The 12,508-nt window shown below is 38.8% G+C and overlaps 1 protein-coding gene across 5 annotated transcripts in view; it reads left to right on the top strand.

Moving 5' to 3' along the window:
- LOC128744612 (uncharacterized) overlaps positions 1–12,508 on the top strand; it is a 115,681-nt gene that overhangs the window by 1,651 nt on the left and 101,522 nt on the right. For 2 of the 5 annotated variants that reach the window (XM_053841750.1, XM_053841745.1), the window contains exon 1: positions 569–873. The exons of 2 other annotated variants lie outside the window; for them this stretch is intronic. The gene's annotated coding sequence lies outside the window, so the exon portion shown is untranslated. Of the gene's footprint in view, positions 1–568; positions 874–12,508 lie in introns of those variants that run through there. One more of the 5 variants, XM_053841748.1, reaches the window with a different exon arrangement.

Raw genomic sequence — 12,508 nt, 5'->3', positions numbered from 1 at the left:
TCTGTCAGATAGGAGCAAATGAACACAAAAAATTCATCCAGTTCCAATCCGGATTGAATAAACAAATTCGACATTAATTCTTGGTGTTCATTTACTTCTATTTGACAGATAAAATTCATCGCAAGTTTCATCCCGTGGGTTGAATAAAAACAAATTTGCTATAAATCAACTGTGGAAAATTTATGCACAAAACTAGGGGTTTCCAGCGAGGCATAAGTAATTAGATATTACTAAGTAATTTACGTTTTAATTGCGTAATCAACGATATTTAATTTAATAATCTCAAGTAATCATGAATGTTTATAGTAATCACAACAGTGTGATTACCAGTATTTAATGGTAATTAAGGTAATCGGAGGCTACTTTTTCCTGCGATGCGTTGTAATCACAGCTGTTGGAAACCTCTTAGCACAAACACCGTGAACATGAGCATGAACAGCCTGTTCATTCATTACTACATCCATCACATCCATCATTGCGATCATCGCATGAACTCACTTGACAGTTCCTTCTAGTTGTCAAAACGCAGTATTAAGTTTTGCATAGAGTGTCGAGTGTTTCATGCGATGCGGACGGTTCACGATTAGTTTAACACAAAGTGGATGCGAAGATATTTTTTCTACTGGAATATTTTACGGTGTGCTGCAATTTTTCTGCCGGACTTGCACCATTGAACGTCGTGATAAAAGGTCAAAATTCGACTGGTGAAGTGATCAGCAAGCGAAAAGTTTTTAGAATGTGGACCGCTGAAGCATTAAAATGAGTGAAATTTTCAAGGCCCTCTTGAGATTGTGTGATTTTTAAAACCATCCGTCGCAGAAAAGGTTGTGCTGAGAGCATAAGCTGAAAAAGGTATTCCATGAATGCCAAATGGTAGGTTTAACTTTCCTGTTTGCGTTTTGTATAGTTTAGCTTTATTAAGGTGGATAATAAAAAAAATCCATTAAGTTCCTGCAGGAAGAAAAGTGAAAGCTCTTCCTTGCGGAAGTGTTACTGTCCTCTCTCTTTGTGTGGATGACCTGTACTTTCCTTTTTACCGGTGAGTTGTTTCATCGATCCTTGTGAACATTCTGAATAGTACAACGTTTTGATGTTTCCTTGTGCCGGTCCATCCGAGGAAAAATCGCTTAACCGTAACGGTGATTTTGTCCTACGATAATTACTGAATTCCGGCACATTAATAGGAATTTTCCTTAATTTTCGCTGTGAACATTTTTTCACTGGACATGTTCGATATTTTCCTGTTCCTGGTGAAAACAAAGACACTCGCCGAAGCATGCGTAGTCCAGGCACAGAGCTGTGAGGTAAAAATGGATGAGAGTGAGAAGCAATGCACGAATCTCTTAGCGAAAACTCGTTTGCCGTGCAAACGGCAAAATGCTCCAGCAAAAACGTGCTGTAAGAGAAAGGGAGGAGGAAGCAATACTCGCTTGCTGCCGAAGGGAGGGCCAACGGACGTTGAAGCAATCGATTCCCTTTTTTTTGGACAAAACGTTCAAAGACATTTTCTGTAAATGTCTGAAAACTGAATGTTACTCTTTTTGCATCTAGCCACATCTCTATAAAATTTACTATAGTGTACGTAATGTGCCAATTGTCTCAATTATTTGATGATAAAATTCACAATAACATTCATAAAAGCATCGATATAATGATATAAAACGCTGCTACCTGCTACTGCTGCTAAGTAGCAGTTTTTTTTGCTGTCGAATGAGTTTTAACTGGCTTTGTATAAAGTTATAACTCCTTTAATCATTGATGTAAACGAAGCTAATCACCTGTTCAAGTGGTTGGCATAATAATATATTCGGCAAGGTGCTCTCTCCCATACTGTTCTTTAGACTGCCGGCGAGTACCAAGCTGTTCCTGGTAAATTCCAAGAGTACAACTTGCAGACTTATCATCTTTTTCTGGACTTTAAGGCGGCATATGATTCAGCCAAACGAAATAAGTAGTGACATATTGCTAGTACTTGGTTTTTCGACGACACTATTTAAGCTGATTCATGCGACGCTGGATGGGTTAAAATCATGCGTCAGAATAGTCTACAATGAGAACTCGTGCACATTTGATACGTTTTCAAAACGTTTGTTTTCGTTAAATTAAAACAACCAATTCATAGGGTGCGCGCATGTGAAAATTAATAGAGTTACCAAATATTCAGATTAAACTACGCTTACGTGGACGTGGTGACCTTCATATTAGATCCTAGGTTCATTGAAGAATTTGATCCTTTTGAGTTTGAATTCCGACGTGGCAATTACGACAGCATGACACATTAACATTTAACATTACACAATTGATTGGACGCCGTTAGATAATTGGACAGATGTAGATGAACCTGTGGATAAATTCACTATGAAGATTCATGATATCAAATGACATGTCCCTCTAGTTCGCCGACGCCGTAAACTCGTCTAGGGAAATGATGAGCTCCCCTGTCTAAACCGTAAACATATATTTTCTCTCTGCACGTATCAGAGGACAGAAACTGTTCTCAACCGGATGCGTTTCACTACTGCTGGTAGGAGATACAAAATTCTTAATAAGACGCTCTACGTTATCTCAGTTATATTCAGAAAACTGAGTGAAATCTTCGGCTCAACCCAAAAATCTTTTAAAGATTTATAAACACGAAACGCAAGTAGGTTGGTTGGCTTTCCAGCCTTTAGCAAATTTCTGAAAGATGATGAAACGATTTCTCTACACGGAAAATGCAACTTGTTTGCTAAACCCTTCTCGGGAGTTTTAACAGTGAACCAGCAACAGGTGGCATAGTATTTTCAAAGCTTTGAGATATGTTCCCAGCTATGAGGTTGGGAGTAATGCAATAAAAACTATCGAGAAATTACGTCTTTTTGTGCTTGCTTGCTTGATGAAACTGTCTTTCGTGTGAAACATATACGCTTCATAGTATGAATTTTTTTTCCTGAAGGCAGTATTTGACCAAGTCGATCAAGGTATTGTAGTTAAGCTCGAAGGAACAAGCTAAGCTTAATAGACTGGGAGCTTCGGCAAACGTGGCTTGCCTCTTACCTACAAAATCGCATAATGGCTTTGAAATTAGGTATGTCTTTGTCTGATTGGTTCGGAAATGCTTCAGCAGTACCACAGGGTAGCACTCTAGCACCTTTACTGTTTTCACTGTTTGTAAATGACTTTTCCCGACTGCTACCACTTCGCACACGCTTATTTTATGCTGAGGACTCTAAAATTTATACGATCATTCGTACCGAAATGAACGGCCTGAGACAGTAAAAAAACCTGAGTAAAAAAACAAATAGAATTTTTTAATCGAATTTCAAGAAAAAAAAGTGACCGTCCCAATAGGTCGAAGATTCTTTACGACGATCTAAACCTATACCAATTTGATATCTTTACTTGGGAAGTAAGCCAAAATAAGTGACAAAGTTTTCTCGTGTCAACAAAATTCTTGCGAATGCGATTAAACCTAGTTCGATTTGATGTCTGTGTTGGGGAAGAGCACCAGAAAAATTACACAAGTTTCTTGTCCCAAAAGATCGCAACTTCTTTACGGCGAAACGATTGAACCTAGGCGAATTTGATATTTGTGTTAGAAAAGCACGCTACAGCTGTATTGTTCGGTTATAAACTTCTAAAATTCTTCCCATTAGGAAGAAAAAATCATCCTCGTCACTTGAAAACCTTAGACCGATAAGCATTTTAAGCGCGTTGTCTAAATCATTCGAACGAGTGGTCAAGGGTCAAATCAGTTCTTTTATCTCAAGAAATAATCTTTCTCCCAAGCAATCTGGTTATCGTTCCGGACATAGCACAAAAACAGCCTTGCTTAGTGTCTGTGATGATATTGGTTTAGTTCTCGACAGGGGAGGAAGCGTAGTCATGATTCTTTTGGATTGTTCAAAAGCTTTTGATACTATTAGCCATGTTAATCTTTGTAAAAAGCTTCAAAATCAGTTTGGTTTCTGTTCTAATGCACTAAAAATGGTTCGATCTTATTTGTCAGATAGATTTCAAACTGTGATGTGTAATGATTGTTTTTCGACTTTATTGCCAATTATCTCTGGCGTTCCGCAAGGGTCCGTTTTAGGCCCTTTGCTATTCTCATCGTATATAAATGATTTACCTTCCAAGCTGAGGAATTGCACGGTACATCTTTTTGCCGACGATGTCTAAATGTATTTTGATTGTACTAACAAGACGAAAGAAGAAACTGAAAATCTCATTAATGACTGTTTGGCAGATGTGGCCAATTGGTCCAATAAAAATAGTTTGATTTTAAATGCAAGAAAAACACAAGCTACTTTCATCAGTCGTAGTAGAAATGCATCTATAGAGCTAAACATATTGCTGCATAATAATTTTATTCTCAAATGAAGTTGTCAGTTTAGGAATAACCATACAGAGTAACTTCGAATGGGATTCTTTCGTATTAAAACAATGTGGTAAGATATATGCTTCATTACGATCACTCAGATGGAAAGCTGGGTGTCTGAGTTCTCAAACTAAACTTCGACTCTTCAAAGCCCTAATCTACCCTCAGTTTTTGTTCTGTGATTTTATACTTATGCAGGCTTCAGCTAACATCGTAAATCGATTGAGGGTTGCATTAAATTGTTGCATACGGTTCATATTTAATTTGAATCGGTTCGCAAGCTCATTTCATTTGACTCATTTACAACATATTCTGATAGGTTCTAACTTTGATAAATTTCCAAAGATGAGGTCGGTTTTTCTTTTGCATAAGATAATAACTAATGTAACGCCAAAGTATTTATTTGAAAAATTGACGCCTATGAGAAGTCAGCGCGGTAGAAAGTTTTAAATTCCTCGGAACAGAACTTCCTACACGCAGAAAAAAAAATTGTAAATGCAAAAAAATTCTGTATCAATTCAACAAAAAATATTGTTGACTGAAGGCTAACCCAGATATTTTTTTGATTCTAACTGTTTGACTTTTTAGTTCAACAATAAGGTTTGTTATTTCGAATAATTGCTAGTTTCTATCAAAGAAAAAATTGTAGAATCAAAAATAAGTACTTTTGGGTTTATAAACGATCTAGTAGAAGCAAAAGGAGTACGAATTCAGTTTAAACAATATTTTTTTGATTCAAAAATATGATACGAGTTGAACTCAACAACAGGGGATTGTTGTTTCAAACTATCATCATTTTTCTGCGTGTACTATGGTAGCCCGTTATTTGTAAGAGGTATCAGCACATGGCATGAGTTACCATCTAGCATACAGTTAAACAATTCAGCAGTAGGATTCAGAAGATTATGTTTCGAGTATTTCTTTTGAGATTTCTCAAATTAAGGGTTTTTTTTTAAATCAATGTTTCACGTTTCTACATGTATAGATTTTCTTATTGTTAATTTTTCACACGTATCACTTGTCTTACCCTCGGCACTTGAACATAAAAGACAGAAGTCTTAAGTTTTTGGAGATCAATAAATAAATAAATAAATAAATAATATGATTTTGTATGGATACGCATGTTTGCCGTTTTATTGGAAGTGTAGTGAAAAGATATGTTGTTGATAAAAGAAAAGGGTGTTACTTACAACCTAATCGCAAAATAGCATAAAGAGCAACACAAAAGCATGAACAATATCGACAAATATGGAACAGAGTTCTTCTTGAAGGATCTGTCTAGGTCCGGAAGAAAACCTGGTTCCAGTTAGCCCCTAGTGGATTTTATAATAGTAACTCATCAAACGACATCGATCGGTATCAACGAACGATTTGGCTCAAATGCTTGAAACAAGCATTGGGATGATTCAGAGAATCAAGCTCAGGAACTCCTTAAAAACATACAAGAAGCGTAAGGTGCCTAAGAAATCCGGAGAGCAACAATCTGGAGCCGAAACAAGGGCACAGAATCTATAAACGGATACTGGGCAACAGCAACAAGTGCAACGAAACTTATGTCAAATAGGTTTCAAGAGCGCTGCCAGGACCGAAATTCTACACAAAATCGACGAACGAAAAGGTGGACGATACTGATAGTACGAAAAATTTCTACATAAGGTTCTAGTATGGCAATCTATTTGTGATTATGGTCAGCTGTAACGTATTTTCTTCACAGAAGGTGCAATAAATGCTCAAATTTACAAAGATGAATACTTGAAAAAAAAAATGGAGGCAGTATCAGTCTCCTCCTCTGCATACGTACAAAGGGCAGAAGGCTCCAAATCGTGATGAACAGCAAAATACGGTGAGAAAGCTACATGCTCGGAAACTGTAAACCCAGATGCTGATGAAGCCTCATTCATCGTTGACTGCATGGTTCCGAGTTGTTTTCCGATGACCTGATGAGAGAGTTGAGGATTTTCCAAATGCTTGCGCAAAATCAATTCACGACTCTTCAGCTGAGGCTATTTTTTCCAATTTTTAAAAACCTGACAGCGATAAAACTACAATGTAAACAATACACTCTAAATTTATTCTACCCAATTTTCAAGAGAAAATACCCAATGAGTAATTGTCTGCACCGTTTTTTTCGTGATGCATTTTGATGTGGGACGCCCTTTATGATAAGGTTAAACAATGAGTGATTCGCTTAGACTGCTAAAAATAGGTTCCCTACCCTAATATAAATGAGAACCAATAAATTTGTATGGATGAGAAGTACATAACCTTTTTTTTCAAGCTCCTTTAGTTAGTTAGCAAGTGTCTTTTGTTAACTGGCATATAGATAGTCGTTAAACGCAAGAGAATGTATGCTTGCAACCGGGTAATTTAGCTCTGTGTCCGATCAGAAGTTGAAACCAAAACAAGCATTGCACGCATTCTGTTATATAGTTCTACGTGACCCTCTTGTCCATCTAATTTCAATGTATACGGTGATTTTTAAATTAAAAAAAATCACCGTAAATTAGGATTTTGCTGCAATGAATACAATTTTATCTCAAAAATTGCAGCATCATCGTGCTTCCCGTTTTTACTTATAAATAGTTTATCACATTTTGTGCATTATGTGCATTTTGAACCCGATGTCAGAATTATTAATTTTATTTATTTGATTCTACTCACCAAGCTATTCTTTGTTATTTTGAGAATCATAAGTTTGATTTTTTTGACGTACGACTACGTCTTACCATATCATTTCATTCCATTCCAAGATTTGGATTTGAGCCGGCGTCACGAAAGAATAAAAGATTTTTTGAGTGTTATAGTTCGTATAGTACAGAGTTTGGTATTTTAAGGCATAATTTGGTATTTTTCAAGCATGCTATATAAGTCTCAAAATACATCACGCGTTTGCGCTGTTTTGTCGCAAAACAAATGGCATGGATGGCACATTGTGTTAGAGTGGCGGTAAGCATAGCAATAGTAATCAATTTTTTACCCTTTTTCCTGTAAGGCATAACAATATTTCACAATTTGAATAGCAAATCCACGACAACACTCGGTGTGCTCAGGAAACCGAATATATATTTCCACGTGTTCGGCATCAAAATTTGACAACGAGAATGTTTTCGTTATTCGCAGTGCCGGCACTGCAAAAAAGCCAAACATGATATTTGGACCTTTGAGGGCACGCATTTCAATATCGAAAACTTTTTATAATCTCCGTCATAATATTCTCGCCATGTACCAGAAGCAGCGTCTGTGTATTCAGTCAGCGTTGTTGGTATAAAATGATTTTGCTCTGCTTCATCATGCCAATTCTGACTTTAGGTCTATAGCGCGATGATAGCTCTCTTTGGTTACCCCTTCCGCTACTTCGACTTCACCTACTGCTGAATGTGGCAAATCTGTATCGTACGATTCCAGTTTTTTAATAGCTTCTTCTGCTAGCTCCTTCCCCCGGTCCTTCTCGCTTCCTTTACGACCGCTCAGCTCTTCTGGCACAATTCATGTAGTACTGTTTGGCTACTCGTCAGACGCTTTCTATGTCTTTATACATACACAATTTGACTGAGATTTTTCTCCACACAGTTTCATTGTAGTGTGTTTTTTCTTTACCGTACTGCGATTGCCAGCGGAAAGCAATCGGAAAATCGGTATAAGGAAATTGTGCACAGAAGAAACCAAAAAGCTGTATGTGGAAGAAGACAGACAAAGTGGAAAAGTTGAAAAGTCATTCGGACCGGTCCAGACTCAGGCGGAGGTGGCTTTCCGTTTGTGGGTATATGCCTACTCAGACAGCTCTGATAGTTTCAATAGTGGCGAGAGGTACGAAAAGGTGCACGCGCGTGCTCCGGTACTTATAGTTGTATCGACCAACTTGCCAGCCCAGTCTGGCTCAAGCGTCATTGAACTCCTCGCCACTTGTGTTATGTACTGCCGACCACCTTTTACGGCCGACCTGCTTGAACCTCATTCGTGCACTCCGCAATTTCTTGTTTTCCGTGTTGTTGCGTTCGCCGGTATTGGCGTAGTTTTGGAACCAACTGAGTTCAGGACAGCCCCATCGCTGGCCCGATTCCGCCTGTGTGCTCTACTCAGCCGGCCGGACGTAGCAACACAGCGCAAAACGTGAATTCATAACGAACTCGTGTCGGAGAAACAGCTGATTGAGAGTTTTCTTTGGCTTCCTTCTGGCTTTGTTGGGCTTTGAGGGGTAATTTGTTTCCCTCTATTCGCAAGATTACGTGTGACTTAAACGATCATACTGACCCAAAGGGTGAGTGTTATGCTTTCATCAAAGTGTGTAGAAAAATTCGAATGTGTGAAAAAAGTAACTAGCAGAATCCAATTATGGAGTTATTCAACAATGTTTTACTGTCACTTGATAGACTAATGGTCCCACCAGTCTTGAGAAAGTTTTGAATTATTAACCGATTCGAATTGCCAACTGGAGATCCCCATTTTAATGCATTTTTTTCAGATTGACGGCCCGATTGCCGTGCTAAACAAATTGTCACAATGTATCAACTTCTTTCACATTTCTTCATGCTTTCTATTCCGACGGCCGAATGAAGCAAATCGTTTCGACGTGACAGCCGTAAGCCGATAAATGAATGGAATCGGTCAATTGTTGTTACGCCAAATGCTCGAGGTAGTGAATTATGTAACCAACCGATACTAAGCTGCCTCTGCCATCGCCACGAAAGTCACTTCTGTAGTCGTTGTTTTTATTATTGTTGTTGTTGTGTACAGCCCTGTCTGCCGATGAGTCTTCATTTATCACCGTTTATCATATGTTGATGACATTTGCGCGCACCGGGACTGGAAAATGTGCAAAAATGGATGAAAGACATTGTGTTTCGAAGTTTACATTTGTCTTTGTAAAAAGTTCAACTGTTGGCTTTAAGGACGGTTTTGACTAATACTATTATTTATTAGTTGTCAAGTTGTAGAATAAGCGTCTTCGATTTTATTGTTCTTCACAGAAAAGTAATTTGTTTTTTCTTTGGATCAACGTAGAACTATGTTTTTGTTTTCTATATTGGGGTGCACTTCAAAAGTATTATGTCACGAAATGTGGTTACGTTTTGCATAGTTAGTCATTTTTCAATAAATTTTAAAGATAATTGCATCGATTAGAAATTTTTCTATGCGTTAGAAAATTCTATGCTAGAAATAAGCATAAATATCAGGCACTGTCAAGAATTATCGAATCAACCAATCACATGTAAGCACGATTTTGCATCCCAGAGCTGGAACGGCAACCTGGAACGATTCTAGAAAAAAAGTAACAGAGCCTTCCCGTTTCAACAGGTCAGAAGCTATTTATTTGGATTGAAACTAGACCAAGGTGATGTCCTGAAAGTAAACAACGTTGTAAAAGTGTAATTGGTTTCATCATTTGAATATTGAATTTAGACCGGCTTGATGTCCTGAAATAAACCGTTAAAGAATAGAGCGCAGCAATACCTTCCCCTCAACCGATTTGTATATCGATATACTGTGAGAATTTATTCGAAACTGAAGTCTTGCATGGAAATGTGTTAGAGATATTTGAGCATGTGTCGTAACGCAGAAATTCTCAAAGTGAAGAACTTCACTGAACAGAATTTTTTACATATTGTTGTTGTAAAGTATAAAAATAAATAAAAAGCAGATTGCAAAGCAAACTTTCAAGATACAGAGAACGATAATAATATAATTGACAATTTTCTAGCAAGCATAATTTTAACTGGCATTCCAGTCACATGTTAGTTTCAGTTAGTTAGTTAGTGTAACAATCATACTTCAAGTCAATCCATCATAATAAATGTTGCTTTCAACTATGTTCGAAGAAATCGACGACAGAGAATCAGTGTTGCAAATAATAACCCAAATTAATTGATCATTAGTTTCTATTTAACCAAAAGTTGTGCCAGACAAGTATTTTATATTTTCCATCCGTTGAATTTTGTCAAAACTTGCTCGTACAAACGTTCAGCACGATTTTTGACTACCAAATTCTGCTTCAAGTGCCGATTTGGTTGTTTACTGGGGGCACTGTAAGACCTATAACCTCTTGATTGGACTTGACGAACGCACCTCTTCCTCTTCAGTTCTTGGTCCCTAGATTTTGTTTTCTTAAAAATTGTTTGCCGCCTTTCCACACCTAGGTTTTCCTTATAACACAGTAGGCCATTACGCTTTGTTGATTTTGGAATTTTTAGCACTTTAGCCAACTTTGATGAAGAATATGGATATTCCTTGTGGAGAAAGGCTCGCAAATAGACGCCATCTATACTGACCTGTCGGTTGCATTTGACAAAATGGATCACAATATTGCACTGGCGAAATTCAAGAGAATTTCTCGGGGGTTATAAGCGCTGTAAGAAAGACCTAGGTGTGGAAAGGCGGCAAAGAATTATCAAGAAAACTAGGAAACAAGCTTCAGGTTTTCAGACCCGAATCCGTCGGGTTTGACAGACAAAAAAATTGGGTTCGGGTCGGCTTCGGGTTTGACTGAGAATAAAATTTCGAGCCCGGGTCGGATTCGGGTTTGGAAAATATGAAACCCGACCATCTCTACAATTTGTAGTAACCTACACTTCTGGCTGTGTTCGTACCTAGTCGAACGAAATATGTCCGTTAAGATAGAAGATTATGTTTCATCTTCGTTTCAAGTTCCGGAGATCCACAAGACAGCCGTCTCGGTCCGTTTCTTTTCCCGTTATTCATGAATGATGCAAATCTAATCATGGATTGTTATAAAAAATCGTACGCAGATGATCTAAAGCAGTGATGGCCAAACTACGGCCCGCGGGCCGCATGCGGCCCTTCAAGATATTTTGTGCGGCCCGCGGACTGATTTGAGAAATGGTGGACTTATGAGTAACTTTTTTGATGACACATGGGTCACTCGAATCAGTCGTAATGCCTCGTGCATTTTGTAGTTCCGAATACTTTCCGGTTTAAATCTTCTGGTAATTCCCAGAAAATGGTTTTTATTGCCCCATATTTTGCATTTTGTTATGCGCAGGAATGGCCAGAGGAATTTGCGGCCCGCGATATCATGGGGCGATCTCGTTTGGCCCGCACCATGTCTATGTCTGGGCACCACTGATTTAAAGCTTTATTACGTCATCAACAAACCAAGTGATACCCTTTCTGTTTAACAACAACTGGAAGAAAATTTGACCAAACCTCGTGATTTTATTCATGACCTTGAAATGCGGTCAGGCATATATTAATATTTTTTTGAAACGATGGTTCTACAATTGATGAACGGACGGTAAGGGAAAGTAATGAAGAAGGATGTTTTGGGAATGGAGGGGAAAGAGTGGAAAGGAAGGGGGGTGGGGTAATAGGTAACTATGCTTAACAAGTTGTCGTTGTGACTCCTACCTTTTGTCTAATGCTGGAATGTGCATGGGTCGAACCAAGTTATAATCTGAGATTATAACCGGATTCGAACCCACCTTGATCTATATCATGTGCAAACTTTTACTTACTTACTTATGTGTCCATGTCCGCCGGTCCGGCAGAACAAAGGGATGAAATCAGAGATCTCCACTGCTGACGGTTACCCGCCATGGCTTTTACCTGTCGCCAGGACAGGTTCTCGTCTACAGCCCGGATGTCGTTGGCTAAGCTCCGTCGCCATGAGCCTCTGGGTCTGCCTCTTCTACGCTGTCCTTGTGGATTCCAGTCGAGTGCTGCTCTGCAAACCTCGTTCGCTCCTTTCCTCAAGGTGTGTCCGATCCACTTCCACCTACGCTCACGAATTTCTGTGGCTATCGGCCGTTGATGACACCGACGATGGAGTTCCTCATTGGATATCCAATTATCAGGCCACCAGGCACGAATAATATATCGCAGGTACCGGTTAATGAATACCTGCAGTTTTTGCGTTGTCTCCGCTGAGACGCACCACGTTTCGCAGGCATACAGCAGTACGGATTTAACGTTTGAATTAAAGATTCGGGTTTTCGTACGTAGAGTGATCTGGTTTGAGCGCCAAATGTTTCGCAGACCTGCAAAGGCACCCCTGGCCTTCCTGATCCGTGTGGCTATATCAGTCTTGGTACCACCATCGGGCGTTGTTTGGCTACCAAGATATTGAAAGACGGCTACCTGCTCAACTTGTTGTCCCGCTACTGTAAAGTTGGTTGAATTGTCAGTGTTCACTACCAT

Source organism: Sabethes cyaneus, chromosome 3 (assembly GCF_943734655.1).
Source record: "Sabethes cyaneus chromosome 3, idSabCyanKW18_F2, whole genome shotgun sequence".
Classification (NCBI taxonomy): Eukaryota; Metazoa; Arthropoda; class Insecta; order Diptera; family Culicidae; genus Sabethes; species Sabethes cyaneus.
Note: the sequence above shows the minus strand (reverse complement) of the source record. Positions and strands in the feature narration are given on the sequence as shown.